The sequence below is a fragment of the Ochotona curzoniae genome, unplaced genomic scaffold, assembly GCF_017591425.1.
Source record: "Ochotona curzoniae isolate NIBS_2020 unplaced genomic scaffold, NIBS_Ocur_1.0 scaffold_3208, whole genome shotgun sequence".
NCBI lineage: Eukaryota > Metazoa > Chordata > Mammalia > Lagomorpha > Ochotonidae > Ochotona > Ochotona curzoniae.
In genome coordinates, this window is record NW_024467106.1 from 59,823,874 (window position 1) to 59,838,872 (window position 14,999).

A 14,999-nucleotide genomic window follows, 5' to 3' on the forward strand; every position below is an offset into this window, starting at 1 on the left:
AGATATGTCAAAATTTGTCATGACTGTCTTCTGCTAGCGGCTAGTGTAATAACCTGGCATTTCTGAAGTTATAGCGTTATGATTTTGGTTTACAGTTCCCTGATGAGGGGAAAACTTTATCTCTCCCCCCCCCCCGTGCTTTTTAGACACTTTTATATCTATTTTAGAAAAATATCATCTATAGAGTATTTGTCATTTTATAATTGAATTGTAGAATGTTGTTAAAATTCTCTTCCCACCGTGTAAGCTGACTTCCTGCCTTTGGATGGAATCTTTTGAAGGATGAAAGCTTTGCATCGGACAATGTGCAGTTTACCTAGTTGTAATTTTTTCGACTTTTGGTGTTTTGCCTTTGAAACTCGCACTTGCTTCAAATTTATGAAACACTCCTGCTTTTACCTAAGAAGTCTATAGTTCTACTTCTCACATTATTTATTTTTAACTTTGTTTACATAGTTGAGAAGGTGAGAGGGCCACTCCTTGCCGTACTACATCAGCACCTGTGGGTGCAGGACAGTCATCAGATGACTCCCTAGAGACCCTGAGGTGGGACAGACTGCTCCGAGGGTGTTACTTGAGTGCTTTTGACAGTTCCAGGCATCACCTGCTTCATTGCACCAGTGTTGAGAGAATCTTTCCAAGGTCTGTTGGCTGATCAGGTCCACCTTAGTGCAGCCACAGGCCTGAGAACATGCTGCAAAGCTTGGCCAGGAGAGTAGTCCAGCTTGTTCTGCTTTCCATCCTCTGGTGAGGCACCTGATGACCCTGGTTGTCCTAGGTGAGCTGGCTGGCACATCTCCCATGTGCATCTGGGCATCTGGGTGTGCTGTCCACCGCACGGGCATCAGCAGCTGAAGAGGTGCAGACCTGATGCATGCACTCCAAGGTTGGACCCCGTAACCTGTGATGTTCCCTGTGGCTGGGGTTTGAGTCCAGCCATCTCACTGGGGAGTGCCCCAGGACACCTTGCTTGGGATGAGCCCAGACTTGATTCTTGTGTGTGCCAGTGAGTGCAGGGTCAGGTTTGGCCCACCACCTGCACCAGCCCCTGCACATTCTTTTGGATGCAGCTGCCTGATCTGTTCTGTCCCCAGCCCCATTTGTCTCACACAAATTGATGGGTGCTGTGGCCTAGCCCAGCCCAGCCTGCCATAGGGTTGATCTTCACATACACCAGTGGGTACTGCAGCCTATTTCGGGCAACTCCCAACAACCTCCACAAATCCTGCCCCAGCCCTGGATTTTTCATGTGCCGGTATGTGCTATAGCCTAGCCTGATCTGTCCCACATCACATCTGGCTCTTATGCACACCCATGGGTGTGGTGGCTAAGCTCAGCCAACCTACCTCAAAATCAGCCCACACATATGCTGGTGGTTGTTGCTGCCTTGACCAGCCTGGCCAGCCCCTGGTCCTTGTTCTCACACTCACCAGCAAAAGCACAGCAGTGACATGTTCACACTTCACTGATGAGGCCCAGATATTGTGCCTGCTGGGAGTACTATGGTCCAGTTTAACATGACTTGACTTGTGCCCAGTCCTGGCACATGCCAGCATGTGCAGCAGCCTATGCCAAACCAGTCCATCCTTAGAATGGCTCATCCCCAGTCCTGGATCTCATGCTCACCAGTAGAAGCAGCAGCTCCTCAAGGGAATCCCCAAAGTTCCCCTACCAGGTCCACTCCAGGGTGTTGCTCATGCTAGCAGGTACTGTAGCCTGGTCTAAGATTGCCCACTCCCAGTACTAAAGCACTTACCGACAGGTGCTTCAGCCTAGCCCAGCTTGGCCCACCTCCAGTGCTTATGTGAACTAGTGAGTGTTGTGGTCCAACCCAGACTGGCCTGTGCCCCATTCTGGTTCTTACTCACTTCAGCTGTGGACTGATCCAGCCCAGCCTGCGCTTAAACCCAGCCCACACATATGCTGATGGGTGCTGTGGCCTAGCCTGTCATGGCCAATCCCCAGTCCTGGCAATCACTGGTGGGTGCTGCAGCCTAGTCTGACAGGCCTGCATTCATTCTTTCTCTAGCCAGTGAGTTCTACAGCCTAGTCCAACCTGGACTACTCCCTGACTTGGCTTTCATATGAACCAGCAGGCACCTCGACCTATCTCCAATCCACTCTGGCTCTTGTGAATGCCAGCAGGTGCTGGAGCCTAGCCTAGTCTTGCCCACCCCAAGATGCAGTCCACCCATGCCAATGAATGCTGCAGCCTTGCCCAGCCTGATTGGGCCCCCTAACTCTGGCTCTTGCACTCACCAGTGATAGCTGTAGCCTGACAGGGCATCCCCAGAGTCAATCTACCAAGTCCATTTTCAGCCTTGGAACTTGCACTTGCTAGTGAGTGCTTTGACCTAGCCTGGCATGACCTACCCACAGTCTCAGCTCTGGCTGGTGGGTGTTGCAGCATAGCCCAGCCAGGCACATCCCATAACCTGCCCTGACTCTCATGCATTCCAGTGGGTGCTGCAGCCTGACCCAGCCCACCTTGCCCCCACAAAAACTGGGGAGTGCTGCAACTTTCCTGGCCTGACCCACTCCCAGTCCTGGCTATTATACTCCCCAGTAGGAACTGAGGCATAGCAGGGGAGTTCCCCAAGTTTCCTTACCAGGGCTGCTCCTAGCCCAGAATCTCACTTGTGACAATGGGTGTTGTGTCCAAGCTTGGCATGATTTGTCCTCAATACTGGCTTTTGCATATGCCAGTAGGTGCTACTGCCCTTTCCAGCTTAGACCCCTCCCAGCCCAGGCTTTTTAAAGTATTAAGTGAATTCCATGATCCAACCTGACTCAGCTCATTACCACCCACAGCTCTCTGTGCAAACTGGTTGGTGCTACATTCCTACAGAGGCAAACTTACAATTCCCCTACAGAATCTGTCTCCAGATCTGGTTCTCTAGTGTACTAATGGGAGCTGTGGCCCAGCCTAGCATGACCCACCCCCTGCTCTGACACTCGAAGGCAGGTACTATGGCATTGCCAAACCAGGCATGCCCCCCAGCCCCAGGTTTTTCCATGCACTGGCTTGTGTCAGATGAAGCTATTTAGCCTATCCAGGGTCTTCCACGTGGGTGGGTGCCTTGGGCACCCTGACATGCCCTCAGGTTTCCTCCCTCTAAACCACTGTCTCAGCTCCCTTGCCTACCTGCTAGTGCAGTGACCTAGTCCATGGAAGACCCCAGAAGCCATTCTTCCCATCAAACATATTTTCAGCTGCTCCCAGTCCAATATGTCCCCAGACCCCATTCCTGAGCAATCTGTAGCTCCCCCACCCTGGGAGCCAGAATGCATGCCCTACCTTCCTCACATATATTAGGAAAGAAAGAAAGAAAGAAAGAAAGAAAGAAAGAAAGAAAGAAAGAAAGAAAGAAAGAAAGAAAGAAAGAAAGAAAGAAAGAAAGAAAGAAAGAAAGAAAGAAAGAAAGAAAGAAAGAAAGAAAGAAAGAAAGAAAGAGTAGAATAGACTACTGTGCTGACACAGTGTTGTAGTTAGGACGTATTTGGCATTAACCAGGCCCAGAATGCCCCCGGCTTTGGCTGCTTTTCTGCAGCAGTGTGCCACCTGCCTGGGTACAAGACAACCTAGGCAGTTGCCTGCAGCTGGGGACATTTCTCTTGTTTTGTGTTAAATTCAGTTAATGTGTGTATATTGATCAAGGTGAGGGTCCATCTTCTTTGTCTTGCACTTGGGTACTCAGTGGTCCCCACATTTGTTAAAAGGACAATTCTTTTCCCACCAATTCATCTTGCTGCCCTTCTTGCCAACCACTTGGCTGTAATTGTAAGCATCTGTCTCAGGTTTGTACTCTGTTCTGGTGTGCTATCTAACCCAGCCTCAGTACCACACTGTCTCAATTGCTGTAAGTTTAACATCAGGGAATGTAAATCCTCCAACAACTTCTCCTTTCTCAAGGAGAATTTTTTTGTTTGTTTGTTTGTTTGCTTTTCTGTTTTGTGTCCTCTGGATTTTGTCCTAAGCTTTATTAACTTCTGCAAAGAAGTCAGTTGGGATTTGAATCTTTAATGAGTTTTGGGAATTTTGTCACCTTCACAACATTAAGTCTTCTGATCAATGAACAGGGAATATCTTTGTATTTACTTAGGTTTTCTTTAGTTTATTTCAACAATGTTGTATCATTTTCAGATACAAGTTTTATCATACTTCTGTTTATTCCTAAAGAATAAACTAAAGAACCTCCATCTTTTGGTTACATTTATCCACAGTTTTGATCTCCGTGGTTCCATTACTTGAAACCAGAGAAAGGTGAGAACAATACGAGCTATTTTGAGAGAGATCAGATTTACATGTTATCAGTCTATGCTATGTCTTCCATTTTATCATGACTCATTGTTGTCGCTCTTACTGTGTCTAATTGGTAGTTTAGATTTTACCTTAGGTAAGTATAAATACGAAAAAGCAAGATGCACAGTCAGCCCTTCATGTGCTTGAACCAACTGTTGTGGTGGAGATAGCTGGACATAGTTGCCCCTGCTTCTGAACATGCTCAGTAACAACACAGACCAGCAAGCATTTACTGTTGTATTGCATTTGGTAAGTAACCTGGAGACGGTTTCAAGGCTGCAGAAAGATGTGTGTCTGGTTGCATACAAGCACTGTGCCACTCTAACAATGGGCGTGGGCACCTGCAGATCTCAGTGCCCGCGGGAGTTCCTAGAATCCATCTTCATGACACTGAAGGACAACTGCACCAGGACCAGCCGCTCTCCACGGTGTTAGGCATCGGAGCCCCTGTGGATAAGGGGATAGGAGAGGGAATACAATTATTTGCCACAGGTTTTATTTTTAGACCAACAAATATTTATATCCCTTAATCTTTCTTATTTCAGCAAGATTATTATATGCTAAATATTGACCTTTAGCTTATTAGACAAGAATAAACGTTACTTCTTTCCAGTTTCCTCACTAAATATTTTCAAACTTAGGGCTAGTGGAGTAGCATATCGGACTAATCTTCAGCCTGCATTGCTGACATCTTTCATGGGTTCGTGTCTCAGCTACTCTGTTTCTGATCCAGCTCCCTGCTTATGGCCTGGGAAGGAAGTGAAGGCTGAAGGCCTTGGGTCCCTGTACCTACAGGGGAGACCCAGAGGAAGCTCCTAGTTCCCGGATTCAGATTGGCTCAGCTCTGGCCATTGCAGCCATTTGGGGAGTGAAATGGCAGACGGAAGGTCTTTTTGTCTCTGTCTCTCCTTCTCTCTGTAAGTCTGCCTTTCAAAAAAAAAATTTTTTTTAACTCCTCAAACTTACAACTTATGCATTTACTTGCAATTCTTGACAAAAATAAGTTTCGGGATTTTTTGTTAAGATTTATTTATTTTTATTGCAAAGTCAGAATACAGAGTAGAGAGACAGAGAGGAAGATCTTCCATCTGCTGGTTCACTCTACAAGTGACTGCTACGGCCAAAGTTGAGCCGACGCGAAGCCAGGAGCCAGAAGCTTCTTCCGGGTCTCCCATATAGGTGCAGGGTCCTAAGGTTTTGGGCCATTCTCAACTTTGCTTTTCCAGGCCACAAGCAGGGATCTGGATGGGAAGTGGGGCTGCTGGAAGCAAAACTGGCACCCATATGGGATCCTGCCCAGCACATTCAAGGCAAGGACTTTAGCCACTAGGCTACTGTACTGGACCCAGTTTGCCAGTTTTTAATGTCTGTGTTGATTAATTGTACTGTGAATATGCTTGTACTGGGTTGAATAGCTTCCCCCCAAAAAAGTTCATGACCACTTGAACCATAAATGCGATGTTATTTGGGAACAGGATCTTCACAGATGTAATCATGTCAAAATGTATTCTTAAAAGAGAAGAAAGTTGGGGTTGAGGGGGGCAGCTGCTGGGCACAAGAGGTTTTGAAGATTATTTAAAATTTATTTATTTTACTTGAGTTACAGAGAGAACATGGGTGCTGAGGTCCAAGGCTTTGGTCTGTCCTCCGCTGCTTTCCCAGGCCATAAGCTGGGAACTGGATCAAAAATGCAGTGGCGGGACTAGAACTGGCGCCCATATGCAATGCTTGTGCCACAGGCAGAGGACTGTGTCAGCCCTTGGGCACAGAGGTTTTGATGCCACTTAGCACTCCCACAGTGGCAGAGTACCTCAGTGTCATTTCCGGCTCCATTCTCTAATCCCAGCTGCCTGCTGCTTAACACACACCCAGGGATGCAGTAGATCTCCATGGCAGCAGTTAGGACACATGTAATGTGTAGGAGGCGTGTGGGGTGGGTTTCTGGCTCCCAGGCTCAGTCCTGGCTGTTGTGGCGTTTTGCGAATGAATAAGTGAATGGAGGTTTTCTCTGTTTATGTCCTCGGCCCTCATTTATCTCACAAACAAACAAACAAATAAATAAAGGAAGAAATTTGAACCCAGACAGACAGAAGGAAGACAGCCACATCAAGATGCAGTTGCAGAAATGAGGTTTGCCGCTGCAAGCTCACGAAACACGCTAATTATTGGCCACTGTCAGAAGCACGAAGAGCAAGAATTGGTCCACCCTGGAGTCCCCGGAGGGAATACGGTGCTGTCCACACCTCTGCCTTGCCTTTCCGGTCTCCAGAACATAACAGGAAACTTGTGTTGCTTCAGGTCAGCTGGTCTGGGCACATGGTGTGGCAGCACAGCCTGGAGTGCCCTGGATCAGAGTCGGGCACTTAAAGAACACCTTGTAGGAAGTTAGGGGCTCCGTGGCACCCCCGGGGCTAGGCCGTTAGCCCAGGGGACAATGACACAGGGCAGAGTGAGGGAAAGCTTGTGAAAGGAAAGAAGGCGGCTGCTGCCTTGCTTTGGAAAGGGTCTCCTTGGAGGCACAATGGACCCGGGTCCCATTCTGACCCTCTGGCCTGTGAGCAGAGCCTCGGGGCTGGCGAGCCGGGTCTGCGTGCTTGTGCGTGGGCATGTACGTGTCTTGGCTTTCAAAGATTTCTCCAAAATCTCAGGCTCACACCTCCCTGAAATGTTTATACGCAAGGAGACAGCTGCAGCACAGAGACCTGGTTTGGACTTGGTTCATAGAAAGGCTGTCAGAGAAATTGTTCTTTCAGATTAAAAAAAATCAATGGGACCAATGGCTACAAATCTGATTCTCATAGCATCTGGGGAGTATTCGAGAGGTGTGGCTTTTCCTGGAGCCTGGAGAAATCCAGAAAAGTTTTATTTCCCTAAGATGTATAACCAGGGAGAGTACTACAAAAACTGGGACACAGGGTCACCCTACCTATAACAGGGCAGATTGCAAGGAAATTAAAAATTAGCATACACACATGGAAAGTTATAAAACACTCCAGTGCAAGAAATATGTCAAACCATATCAATTCAGAAAACTCCGCAATGTGAACATATCAACAACCTTCAATTTTTTAAAACATAGATATCAAAAGTCAAATGGATGACCTAAATTATCAATAAGTTGCTACAAATGCAAGAAGAAGCAGTGCTTATGACAAAAGACGCTAGTACTAAACTTCTGCACAAATTCAAAAGCCGATATGTCCTAGTCACACAGAAACAGGACCCAGGCCTAGCCTGTGCTGCTTTTCCAGGCCATTAGCCGGGAACCAGCGCAGAAATGGAGCAACCGGAGCTCAAAGCGGCACCCCTATAGCATGCTGGCACGGTGGGCAAAGGCAGGGCCAGACCCTGAAAAAATCTTAATGGACAATTTCCTGAAGGAAATAAGTAAATGATTTGACTGAAATTTATGCAAAAAAGAAATATTTGAGTATAATAACAGAAATATACTTAAAAATTTAAAAAAGGAAGGGACAGGCATGGCGGTGTACAAGGCAGATCCTCTGCCTGTTAGCACTAGCATCCCCTATAGATGCCAGGTTGTATTCCATCTGCTCCACTTCCAATCCAGCTCCATGCCTGCGGCCTGGGAAAGCAGTGGAGGATGGCTCAAGTCCTTGGGCCTCAGAATCACAGCAGAGTCACATCTTGCAATCCTGGGCATACAATGAGCCATCAGCAACTGTGTGGAAGAAAATGACTTCCGGAAGCCCCAGTGACAGGTGGGCTGGAGTCGCTGAGACCAGATTTCTTGCAGCATACAGGCCAGGAAAGGTGGTAACTGCAGTCCCAGACATTGCTTTGATTCTGTCCTCAGCTACAGCTCGTGAAGATGCTACTCGCTCCTAGCTTGCATTAGCTCAACTCTGGCTTTGCGGCCATTTGGGGAGTGACCAAGTGGAGGCAAGACCTTGCTTTCTGTTCCTCTTTCTCTCATTGTAAAAATTTTTTATATAAAAATAAATAAATTTGCTTAAAAAGGGCAGAGATAGTGAAGAAATAAAATCATTTTGCAAGTACTAATTTGAAAGCTTGCATAAATAAAAACCTCATTCCAAAAAAAAAAAAAAAAAACCAATCTGAAACATTCCCAGAGCCCAGCAGCAAGGAGGAGAGCAGTTTTCCCAGGCAGGCTGCAGAGCAGGAAGCTGGGTCCTGGACAAAGTGGACACGCATCCTGCTAGAGCCAGCTGACCTGGAGGAGGGAACTGGCTAACACTCGGGCTCTCTGGGTGGTCCTAGGTTGGCAGCGGGGCAGAAACTGGGGCAACAGCTTCGACTGTGTGGTTTCCCTTGGATCGTGTGTGCTGGCCACATGATGTCCAGTTTTCCATGCTGATGGCTTTTGGGAGGTGGTCAGGGTTAGGTAGGCTCCTGAGGGTTGGCGGGGGGGTCCTTGATGGCACTAGTGGCCGTATGGGAGAGCCTCTGGAGCTTTCACGTTGGCCTTGTCTTGCTGCAGGAAGCCCTCATCAGCCGCTCTCAACAGCTGTGACATGCTCCCAGCTCTCCCCGCCTCCACAACTTCGCGCTACATCCCATTCTGCGAACGACACAGTCTCAGGAGCTTTGTTGCAACAACATGAAGTGGACGAATTAGCTCTGGCCGTTTGAGGACAGTGGCCTGAGTTCCTGTAAGACTGGCTGCACCAGCTGGGCTGCGGGACTGGTGGCCGCAGGCAGTGCGAATAATCCCATCTCTCGCATCCTCTGGACATTGTCCGTGTGTAGTGTTCGTCTCCAGGCAGAGCCTGCGGTCCTGCGTATGCTATGACTCTACAAACAAGCATCCACAGGTTTCATAGAGTGGTGAAAGCAGATCCTGCATCCCAGCGAAGGAAAAGAAGGGTGTGCAGTGTGTTCAAGCGAGGCTTGCAATTACCCGGCTTGTTTGCACATGAGGCAGTATCGCACACACAGGAAGTCCAAGGGAACGAGGCTGACACAAGAACGTGAATGAGTTCTGCGTAAAAAAAAATAGTATTCAGTTGGAAAGTGGAAGAGAATATCCCTGTGATAACTACGCAATGGTTAAAAGTAATATTCACAAAACACTAAGGCATAACTTATTGTGGTATTGCAGCTTAAGCCTCCACTTGCGACATCAGTAATCCCATATCAGAGATTGAACCCAGCTTCCTGCTAATGTAACAGATGATGACCCATGTGCTTGGGTTCTTGCCACCTTCGTGGAAGGTTCAACTGGAGTTCCTGGTCCTTGGTCTCAGCTTGGCTCAGTTCTGCCGACCCTAGTATTCAGGGAGAAGTGAACCAACAGATAAAAGGTTTCTCTGTCTCCCTCCCTCTTCCTGTCTCTGTCACTTTGCCTTTCCAATAAATAATATATCTTAGAAAGTATTTGTGCAGAAATAGACATGAGTAACTAAACAAGATTTGAATTGGAAAAGATAATATATCTTGTTCCAGGACCAAAATACAAAAAAATTTTAAATGCTGGTTTTCCATCTCTTTATAGTATAAATTCAATAACAGTTTTACAAATGAAAATTCAGTGGTGACTGTAAGCTGCAATCACTGTTACCAGGAGAAACCACCGATTTTGTTCTCACGTCGTGTTTGTAGCACATTGCTTAGAATATCAACGGGCCTCATCACAACCTGGAATTGGTAATTATTAGAACTTAAAGACATTACTTGATTTTGCTTTTGGGATGTGTTACTAAAACATTTGCATTACTATGTCACCAATTGAGTTCAACATAATTAGCGTGCTTTTGTGACTCCGTATGTTTTATGTCTTTGTGAAAACTTTCTTCTCACCTAGGAACCTTGGTGGGTGCTACTTAGCAGAAAACAGAGCGGTGGTATGGCCAGACATAAGGGCAAGGCCAGAAAACCCATACAGCTCCCCTGGGTGCCCTTGGCACACTCACGCTTAGATTCCACGCAGCAACTGTGAGAGCCATGGCAAGGCCCTGTGCAGGGGCACTAGCACACAGTGCCAACCGGTCAATCTTCCAGCAGCAGTGCAGGAAGCTCCACTCTGGCCTCTGGCCTTTCCAGTGCTCCCAGCTGAAGCATGAGACCCAGGCAAGCAGGGAAGAGCCACCCTTCAGTGCTCTGTGCAGGCTCCTGCCCACAGGCTGTGACACTGGGCGGCCAGTGAGGGCCTGTTTCCAGTTCTGGGTTTATGGTGCAGCAGCAGTGGGCTGTAGCAAAACCCCTGGACTTTACAAGAGGGGTCCAGGATCAAAGTTGCCTTGAGTGTTCACAGGTCCTGTCACTGAACTCAGTGGCTCCTGTGATACCAATGTGTCCCAACCCAGCTAGGCACTGCAGACACACCAGGAGCCAGAGAGGGCATGCAGCATGGGGCTGCTGTGGGTGGCAGGAGCCTGAGGCAGCTGCTGTGATGGGAGAAGGGGACCCCTGGGGATCTCATGGCCCTGGTGGAGTGAGGCACATAGAGGCTTGGAGCCCCTGGGAGTGGGACACAGGAATGTCAGAGAAGGGTGGCATGGAAGGTCTGGACTAAGGGGACTTGGTGGAGTGGGCTCTGCTGTTGTCCACAGATGAGATGCAAAGGCTTAGAAACCCATCCCGGTTCACAGGGCCCAGCTCTAGAGCTGCATGTGAACTGTGGTTGCCCCATGAGGTCTTTGGAAGATTGTCAGAAAAAAATTCTAATTTTCTGTCAAAGAACAATCACAGCAGAGCCGCATCTTATAACTTGGGTATAAAATGAGCCATTAGAAACCGTGTGGAAGAAGGTGACTTCCAGTGATCTGTGGGCTGGAGTTGCTGAGACCGGATACCCACGTTCCCAGACATTGCTTTGATTCTGTCCTCAACTGCAGCTTGTAAAGTTTTTACCTGATGCAGATCCATTGTGCCCACGAGGGGCTGAGCAAGGAGTAGCTCCATGGCATGAACTTGACCTTAAGGCTCTAAGGCACCTGGCTCACCTGCCAAGTACCTGCGTCCACCGCCCTGGGCCTTTAGGCTCTGTCCCTCTGAGACAGCCAACACTGGCTTCCAGCCCTCCCAGCTTGCCTTGTGGCTGCTGTGTCACATGCTATTACCCGAATACTTTCCATGCCATAGATACGTGGATCACCGAGCATTTGGTGTGCATCAAAGGAAGATGAAATAAACAATGCTCATATGGTCAAAACATTGTTCTTGATATAGAGAAAATGTCTTTAGCTTTTTTCACTTTATGAAGACACCTCTGCTGCCAATTGTATAGGAGTTTAACAAGGACGGTAGCACACAGCACATAACACTTGATGATGACAATAAGTAGCTCTGGCACTGCTGTATGCATTTACTATAACACACTTTTCATTGTTTTTTTAGATGTACTTCTGCTTGCTGAAAAATATCAACTAAAACAGCATGCTATGTTCTCATGCAGTTTTCTCATCTACCTTGTATCTCCTTTTTAGAAATAATTATTTATTTGAGACAGAAAGACAGTGACAGTGAGAAGGGCACATACACCGTGCATGTACACGCTTCTCTCTACTGGTCTACTCTGTATGCTCATAACAATGGTATCTGGGCCAGAGCCAGGGCCGGGGCCAGAGCCAGGAACCACAATCCAGATCTCCCAGCAGGGCAGCAGCAACTCAACTATTTGAGCCATCACCAACTTCTGTTCAAGCTCTACAGGGACAGGAAGCAAGAGCCAGCAGCCCAATCCAGGAGTGGTACCCAAGCACTCTGACACGGGTGCTGGTGCCGGGACTGTGAGGCTAAAAGCTCTCCTACTACATATCTTGAGTATGTTAAGCAGCCAGTGGGGTGCTTTGGCTGGTGCCGTGCGGGTTGGTACAAGTGTCCACTAGGATGTGTGCACAACAAAGCAATTCTCCCAACAGTGCATTTCTGAGAATGTATCCCCTCCCAAAGTGGTTCATGACCGTGAGCAGGTACAAGGGTACTTCAAAAAGTTCACCAAAAAATGGGTTTAAAATTTATTTTTGTCCCGTCCTCATGTTCTTTTGAAATCCATGCATTTTTAAAAAATAATACACAGATTCTATAAACTTTGAGAGACCCTCTCATTACAGATGGATTCCCCAAATTTCTATACCAAATTGACTTTTCTCTTAAATCCATTTCCAATGATCTCATCTACGCACCTAATGTCAATGTTGCTGCTGCGAGAGAACCTCTCTCTGAAGCCTCATTTCTCGTAGGACTCTCAGGGAGGCCAAGTTACAAGACCAACACCACACAGCTCGAGGAGGAGGAAGCAGTGGGATCCGAATCCTGGAGGAAGGAAGAGGCCCCTGTGCTTCCACACTGTGAACTATCTTTAGGGGTGTCTGTATTCTGAAGCCAACACTGAAGTCGTTTGATCAACTTGTAAAAGGATCAGGAAATGACACATGAGAGAAGAAAAACATCAAGTGACAGGAAACAGAACATTTCTTGGGGGTTCGTTGAAAATGATTTCATTCCGTTTGGAGACATAAACGGGAGGAAGAGGCAAAAAATACAAAGAGAGGGACACATCTGATACAACATCAGTACACAAATACTCCGTCACTGTTGCTTTCATTTTCTGAGGAAAACCCAAGCTAGATTGTGTTAGGGTTGAATGATGGGCCTCCAAATTCCTGCGTTGAATTCCTCCGGAATGGTGGCCATCCTGGGAAAGTGTATCCACTTCTACAATGAAGTGACAAAGGAATACAACACACTAGATCTGGCTTGAGTCCTGTGACATGAGGTACTTGTCCCAGTACTGCAGGCCTCAGAACACATGGTGTTCCTCCACAGGGCCAGCTCCACAGTCTGCCGACCGTGCAGAAGGATAAGGAGGACGGCCTACACCTGCCAAGTTTCGCTGCTGTCACTCACTCTTCCCTGGGCAACTGGCTAGGCCACCCCAGCCAGAAAACTGCTGTAGAGAGCTGAAGGCACACCTTCCTTGCAGAGAATGGAGAGTCACGTGTCTTTCAACACAAGATGGCCAAGGGTACACATGAAGTACGTCTTGTTCTTTTTTTTGAAGTTCCTGTTATTGGGATTTGGCTTGCTTTGCCCTTTGTGCTGGTCTATCAGGACATCCTTGTTTACAAGCAAAACGAATGCTTTATGCTTTAACAGAAACAGGATGGATCACTACTGGAGGACCGAGTTTTTAGGACTTAGTGATTTATGTAATGTTGTTGATTAAAACCTGGCTTCCAAGCTGCTTTCTTGTGAGACAAATGCTCTGTCTTAGTTTCTACAAGGCCAAGTTTCTCCGCCACTCAATCATGCGCGATGACCTCATCCTTTCATCTGCTCAGGAAGGGAAGCCGACTCCAGCCTGGCTCTCATTTCCTGACTTGCAGGGATTCCAGCCGGCTGCTCCTGCTTTCTTATGGGACCCGTTCACCGCTGAGAGCTCAATTTCAGCAGGAAATGCAGAATCAGCATTAAGAAAGCAAATGTTTCCTGAACCCCAGTGGCAGGGTGGGCTTCAAATGCTGCAAAGCCACACCATAGCCTGTGGTGAGCAAGTCAGTAAGCCAGGGGGAAGGCAAGCAGAAAAAAAACCATTTCCAGTCTGGTGGCTTGTGTTGCCCCAAGCAAGGAGACCACAGGGTTCTTCTAGCAGCTTCAGCAGCCCGAGTAAGTGACTCAGTGTTCATCCATGTGTGCTGAGATGCTTGGTTTTTGCAATCGAGCACACCGAGAGAGGATCACATATGCATAGAAGCATCAGGGACTCAGGACACCGAGGCATGTGCCGGTCAGCACTGTGTCCGACACTCAAGGAGGCTGAGCTGTCCACATGCCTCTCTTCACTGGGTCCATATGTGTCCCCTCCACCCATCCACATGGTGTCTGGACCTCTGTCACCCTCCAGCTCCCACTGCCTCTCCTGATGGGGCACTATTTCGCAAGGCATGCCAGCACTGGGAAGTGAAGCCATGAAGCCTATGGGTTTTACCAGCAACCCTTTGCCCTCGCTTCCTCACCTGCACAACGAGAAGGTGGCGCTGCAAGGATCCACCAGTGCGTGGATTTCCAGACACATCAAGCAGATCTGCAGCAGTTCCTGGGGAGCTGGTAAGCACCCCTGAGACCCCACCGTGTCAGAGAAGCTGAGAAAAGCGATGTGGTTGGAGCCAAAGGTCCCAGGCCATTCAGTGCTCCCTACAAATCCCTGCCCCCCAGGGATGGCAGACTTTCCTCTGAACTTTGTGTTTTTTTTTCCAACCTTGTACTCACATTGCTCTGAGCAAATATAAGTCTGGTGCTTGGGTAGTACTTTAAATCACAAACAATATGTGCAGATGCAATGCCACACACAAGGAATGGCTGTTTGTGATTGGTTGAAGTGACAGAATCTCATTTAGCAGAGGAGGTAGGAGTGAAATGATTTGAATTCTTCTTGGAATGGAGAGAAAGGTGGCACAACACACAGAGAGAAACACACACACACACACACACACACACGCACAGAGAAAGAGAGAGAGAAAAATCTTCCACCTGCTGGTTCACTCCCCAAATGGCCACACTGGGCAGGTCTGGGCCAGGCTGCAGCCAGGAGCCTGGAACTCCACCCGTCTCCTACATGGGGAGCAGGGCCCTGAGCACCTGGGCTATTCTCAGTGCTTCCCCTGGCATGTTAGCAGGGAGCTGGATTAGTACTAGAACTGAAGCTGCTCTATGGGATGTCAGTGCTAAGCAGCACTAAACCCAGTGAGTCACATGCTGGCTCTGAAAAGTG